The following is a 7,177-nucleotide window of genomic DNA, read 5'->3' on the forward strand; positions in this document are numbered from 1 at the left end:
GAACACACCCATCACTATAAATGAAATTGAGTATGTCATAAAAACACTCCCTACAAATAAAAGTCCAGGACCAGATGGCTTCACAGGTGAATCTACCAAACATACAAAGAGAATCTTCTACCCATTCTTCTTAAACTTTTCCAAAATGTTGAAGAAGAAAGAACACTCCCAAAGACATTCCATGACTCCACCAATACCCTAATTCCAAAACCAGACAAAGATGCCACCAAAAAAGAAAACTATCGGCCAATATCCTTGATAAATATAGATGCAAAAATTCTCAATGAAACTTTAGCCAACTGAATCCAACAACATACCAAAAAGATCATACATCATGACCAGGTGGGATTCATCCCAGCTGCACAAGGATGGCTCAACATATGCAAATCAATCAATATCATACACCACATTAACAAAAGAAAAGCCAAAAACCACAGGATAATCTCAATAGATGCAGCAAAAGAATTTGACAAAGTCCAAAATCCCTTCATTATAAAAAACTCATTCCAAAGTGGGTATAGAAGGAATATAACTTAATATAATCAAATACATTTATGACAAACCTACAGTAAATATAGTATTCAATGGAGACAACCTGAAAGGCTTCTCAGTAAAAAATGGAACACGATGCAGATGCCCACTCTCAGCACTATTATTCAACACAATATTGGAAGACCTGGCCATGGCAATCCGACAAACAAAAGAAATAAAAGGCATCCAAATAGGAAGAGAACAGGTAAAACTGTCACTGTGTGCAGATGACATGATAATATATATATAAAACTCTAAAAATTCAACCCAAAAACTACTTTAACTCATCAACAAATTCAACAATGTAGCAGGATATAAGATTAACATTCTGAAATCAGTCACATTTCTGAATACTAAAAATAAATATTAGAAAAGGAATACAAAAATACAATACCCTTTAAAATGGCACCCCAAAAAATCAAATACCTGGGTATACACCTGACCAAGGAGGTAATGACTCTATGCCATGAACTATAAAACATTAATCAAGGAAATAAAAGATGTAAAGATATGGAAAGATATCCCATGCTTCTGAGTTGGAAAAATTAGTATTTTAAAAATGGCTATACTACTCAAAGCAATCTACACATTCAATGCAACCCCTATGAAATTACCCAGGACAATTTGCACAGAACTAGATCAAACAATCCAAAAATTTATATGCAACCACAAAAGAACCAGAATTGCCAAAGCATTTCTGAGGAACAAAAACCAAGTAGGAGGTATAACTCTCCCAGACCTCAAGCGGTATTACAAACCACAGTCATCAAGAGAGTGTGATACTGGTATCAAAACAGACAGAGAGACAAATGGAACAGAATAAAGAACACTGAAATAAACCCAGACACCTTTGATCACTTAATCTCTGACAAAGGAGGCAATAGCATAAAATGGGAAGACAGTCTTTTCAGCAAGAATTGCTGGGAAACCTGGATAGCTGCATGCAAAGCAATGAAATTAGACCACACCCTCACACCATGCACAAAAATAAACTCCAAATGGCTGAAAGACTTAAATATAAGACAAGACACCATCAAACTCCTGGAATAGAGCATAGGCAAAATATTCTCTGACATCAACCTCACAAATGTTTTCTCAGGTCAGTCTCCCAAAGCAAGAGAAATAAAAGCAAAAATAAACCAATGGAACCTCATCAAAATGACAAGTTTTTGCACAGCAAAGGAAACCAAAAAGAAAACAAAAAGACTACGTACAGGATGGGAGAAAATAATTTCAAATGATGCAACTGACAAGGGCCTAATCTATAAATTATACAAGCAATTTATACAACTAAACAGCAAAAAAGCCAACAACCCAATTAAAAAATTGGCAAAATCCTAAATACACATTTCTCCAAGGAAGATATACAGATGGCCAATAAGCACTTGAAATAATGCTCAACATCCCTAATCAGTGAAAAATTTAAATCAAAACTACCATGAGATACCACCTGACACCATCAGAATGGGAATCATTAATAAGTGCACAAATAACATGCTGGAGGGAGTGTGGAGAAAACAGAACCCTCCTCCACTGTTGGTGGGAATGGAAGCTGGTACAACCACTACAAAGAACAGTATTTAGGTACATTATAAAACTATACATAGAACTACCATATGACCCAGAAGTCCCACTCTTGGGCATATATCTGGACAAAACTTTCCTTAAAAAAACACATGCACCAGCATGTTCATTGCAGCACTATTCACAATAGCCAATACATGGAATCAATACAAATGTCCACTGACAGATTGTATTAGGAAGATGTGGTATATATACACAATTCAATACTACTCAGTCATAAAAGAACAAAATAATTCCATTTTCAGCAACATGAATTGAATTTTGTGGACAATGGGTCTCAGACCACCCTTCCATGAGTCCCATCAGTGAACAGGACATGGCACCTGTGAAATAACAGAGCATAATTCACTCTCAGTCCAGCGGAAAAAGCATGCTTTCCAGTATCACTCTCAGCCACCACACCAAGTCAACACCACTAACTTATGCCTCTACTTATATTTAACATTTATCAAACTCATTCACATCCTTTCTTTTTCTTAAAATTTGATCTAGCAAATAACTATCTAAGATGGAGTTATTTATTCCTATGATATACTTAATAAGTTGGAGTCTCATAATTATGTTATTCAACCCAGTAAATGTGACTTGGTTTCTGGATGCCAAAATAATCCTTTTTGATGGATAGTTCCAAGTAGGGTTTAAAGCTTTCCAGTGTGGTGTTGATGGGCTGATGACAATGGTGATGATGATGATGCAGTGACGAGGGCCACAAAAATGACACAAGAGCTTAATTTAAAAAAAAAGTTTAGTAATAATAATAATTAAATATTTCAATTATTAAGTATTTTAATAATATTAAAAATATTTTCCAATAATCAATAGTAATAATAGATCATATTTAATGAGTGCTTAGTATTTGTCTTTTCTTTTTAATCTTTTTGCCTTTTCTAGGACCGCTACTGTGGCATATGGAGCTTCAGGCTAGGGATCTAAACAGAGCTGTAGACATTGACCTACACCAGAGCCACAGCAATGCCAGACCTGAGCTGCATCCATGACCTACAACATAGCTCACAGCAATGCTGGATACTAACCCACTGAGCAAGGCCAAGGATCAAACCCACAACCTCATCATTCCTAGTTGGATTCCTTAACCACTGTCAGTCTTGATCTAAATATTATATCATTATCAAATTACTCCTCATAATAACTCTATACAATGAACACCAGCATTATTCTATTGAGCCAATGAAGAAACTAAACCTGAAAAATTTCTAACTTTCTCAAGATCTCAAGTGTAAAGAGTATGGAAACTTGCAGACTCCAGAGATGTCTTATATTTTTACTCACAACCTTAAACTTACACGGCTACCACTGACTGATCACATTATCCCCCCACACCATTACACAGGTCATTTGAATTCCACATCTTAACTGCAAATCATGATTCATGAAGAAACTGACATGAGTTTCAGCCTTTGGTCTCTTCAGCAATCCTATCAGGTAGGGATATTATCTACATCTTACAGAGGAGAAAAGCAAATTTCAAAGGGACTAAAACTTCCCTCCAATTGAAAAGGAACATGAGGAACAGAGCAGTAGAGCAGGTAAGCCAGAGTTTTGTCACCACATCCTGTGTCCCTCATTCACATTTCATCACCTGTGACTAACAGTGACAGTAACATCACTGTCCTTGCTCACAGCCTGCCCTCCACATACATTATCTCAGGAATGATGCTAGTGAGTCTATGAGGTAGATACATATGGTACAAATCCAGAATCAGAGATGCAGTGAGAAGTAATTAACCAAAGACAGAATGAATATAATGAACAGAAAAATGATTCCCACCCCATCTCCAGAGGCCAAAGCCTAGGTATTCAAACAAAATATGAGGAGGAGGAAGTTGATGATAAAAATGAAAATGGTGTGCCTTTCATGATAAAGTGCTTTTCAGTTTGCACTGTTCTCCTAGCCACACATATTCACGGGAAGGGTCTTCAAAGCAAAGGGGCCCAGAGAGTTCCCAGCACAGCCAGAGACCTCTGAGACCCAGCTGGCTCCTCTCTGAAGAAACTATTCTTTCTTCCATCTCCCTTGATGTGTGCGCTTGTGAACACACATTCACATACACACAGATTCTGATTTTGCCCAACAAATCATAGTATGTACATGAAATACAAGTAAGCATAGCAATAAGTCAAGATATTTAAATGAGTTTTCTATAGGTTTTATTAAGGGAACTGAACTTGGAAACATTTATCCAGATGAACACCAGGCCAGTCTCATTCAGAACATCCATGGGGAAAACCTTCCATATTACAGGAGTCCAAACCTCAAATTACACTCTACCCTGATGAATTATTATCAGAGTCCACTGTCCTCTTTGTATATTTTGCAAATTAAAAGTTATACATACTAGTGAATCTCAGTGACCTTTTCAAGGGTAAGAGAAAAATAGATCAATGTCCTTGGATGCTAACATTGACAGCCTATTTTTATTTAAGAAAGATTCTGCTCTAATTTCTTTAATTTAGAACAAAAATAGAAATGAAACCAGCATCTCTCACCTCCTGCTGCTGGACTTCTCTCCACACCCAGACCAGCAGCCTCTCCTGTTTGGGCTCTTCCTGGCCATGTACCTGGTCACTGTACTGGGGAACCTGATCATTATCCTGGCCATTGGCTATGACCCTCACCTCCACACCCCCATGTACTTACTCCTGGCCATCCAATCCTTTGTTGGCACTGGCTTCTCCTGAACCATTGTCCCCAAGGTGCTGGTCAACATCCAGACACAGCACCACACCATCTCCTACACTGGGTTCCTCATGTAATGTACTTCTTCATAGCATTGGCCCTGCTGGATGACTTCCTGCTGGCTGTGATGGCATATGACCACTACATGGCCATCTGCCTCTCTCTTCACTACACCCTAATCATTTTACCCAGTGGTGCCTGCTGCTAGTCACCACATCTTGATTCTGTAACCATCTCATGGCCTGCTCACTCACTCTCATGTCTTGGTTCTCCTTCTGTTCCTTTCATTCCATCCTACACTTCTTCTGTGATCTTCACCCACTCCTCAAACTTGCCTGTACAGACACCCACATTTTTCAAGTAATGATGTTTGCAGCAGGATCACTCTCAGGCATGGTCCCTCTCACCTGTGTCCTGGTCTCTTATGCCCACATCATCCACCCTATCCTCAGGGTCCCCTCTCCTGGGGGAACAAACACAATCTTCTCTACCTGTGACACTCACCTGACAGTCATCACTCTCTTCTATGGGACCCTCTTTCTGGTGTACTTCAAACCCTCCTCCTCCTACTCTGCAGACACTGGAATGGTGGCCTCTGTGGTATACATGACAGGCACCCCCATGCTGACCCCTTTATCTATAGCCTGAGCAACAGGGACATAAAGGAGGACTTGTGCAGATTTGATGGGTGTGGAAGATGTTCCACCCCATAAAAAGTCCTTCCCTAAATGAGAGGCCAAGACTTTCAATGTGCTTTCTTTCCTCCATGTGTCCACTATAAATGTGAAAAGTTCATTCAAGACAAGATGTTTTGCCTTCCAAGAAATGCAAGTAAATGAAGTCCTAGACTTTTGCAGGACTGAAATAGGGCCAACTGACCAAGGCCAGAATTGCATTCTGAAGAGAGGGAGTGAACAGCAGTCCCTACCAGCTGACTTGATGCTTAGGTATATGTATCCAGGAAGACTCAACCCAGAGTTGGTAACATCAAAATGACAGCAAACAGCTGGCTTCTAGAAGAAAGCCCAATAGAAGCACAGTGTAGGACTATAAATTCTTCCCCAAGACCACAAATTCTGGCAAGACTAGGCATGTCAGGACCTCAGCCAACTCACTGGGCTTGAAACAAATTCTGACCCTGCCTCAGAAGAAACTCACTCATGAGGACCAGCATCAACATGGAGAATATCACACCGAGTGATAGAATCTATGTGTGGCCTGGGAGGGCCAGAATAGTCTAGAAAAGGAAACAAAGATGAAGAGATGTATTCAAGATCATATATCTGTGTTTAGATCTTTGTCCCTGGTAAGTGATTTGGTTTTTGTGAGCTGTGATTAGTCTTTATTCTTTTAAACACTGGTTCATTTTTTTCCTCCAACTAAAAAATCAATCATGTCATTATCATGAATGTCTAAAATATAAAGAAAATTTTTTCAGAGATCTCATTGTGTTGCAGTGGTTAATGAATCTGACTAGGGACCTTGAGCTTGAGGGTTCAATCCCTGGCCTTGTTCAGTGGGTCGAGGATCCAGCATTGCCTTGAGCTATGGTATAGGTTGTAGACATGGCTTGGATCCCACATTGCTGTGGCTCTGGTGTAGGCTTGTGGCTGTGGCTCCGATTAGACCCCAAGCCTGGGAATCTCCATATGCCCTGGGAAGCAGCCCTAGAAAAGGCAAAAAGACAAAAATAAATAAATAAATAAATAAATAAATAAATATTTTTTTTTTCAAATCCTTTCTTGAAAGAAACCAGTGTGCAAACTTAAATTATAAGACACTTAGAGAAAAGCATGGGAGTGAGAATTTGTGACCTTAGATTAGGCAATGCTTTCTTAGATATGACACCAAACCGCTTGTCTGCACAAGAAGTAATAGAAAAAATGGATCAACAGGAATTGATCAAGATCACCATTTTGCACTTCAGAAGATACCATTCAGGAGAGTGAATAGACAACACACAAAAAGGTAGAAAATTTATGCAAATCATATAGTTGATAAGATATTTGTATAAGAATATATGAAGAATTCTTACACTTCAACAAAAGACAAAAAAAAAACAAATTTTAAAATGTGCAAAGGATTTAAATAGACATATTTCCAAATTTAAAAAATACAAATGGCCAATGATCACATGAACGATACTCAACATCATTAATCATCAGAGAATACAAATCAAAATTACAATTAAATACCATTTCACTTCTACTAGGGTGGTTACATTTTTTTTTAAAATTTACCACACAATATAAAAATGTTAGAAAGGAATGAGGGGAGGGTGAACTGTTCTGTGTTGGGAGTAAGAACTTAAAATAATACAGCCAATTTGGAAAACATGGGCAGATTCTCAAAATGGTCAAACAC

At 38.5% G+C, this 7,177-nt stretch overlaps 1 pseudogene; it reads left to right on the forward strand.

Annotated features, from left to right (window-relative positions):
- Positions 1-4,480: 4,480 nt before the first annotated feature.
- LOC100152473 lies at positions 4,481-5,461 on the forward strand (annotated as a pseudogene).
- Positions 5,462-7,177: the final 1,716 nt, after the last annotated feature.

This window comes from Sus scrofa, unplaced genomic scaffold (genome assembly GCF_000003025.6).
Source record: "Sus scrofa isolate TJ Tabasco breed Duroc unplaced genomic scaffold, Sscrofa11.1 Contig59, whole genome shotgun sequence".
Lineage (NCBI taxonomy): Eukaryota > Metazoa > Chordata > Mammalia > Artiodactyla > Suidae > Sus > Sus scrofa.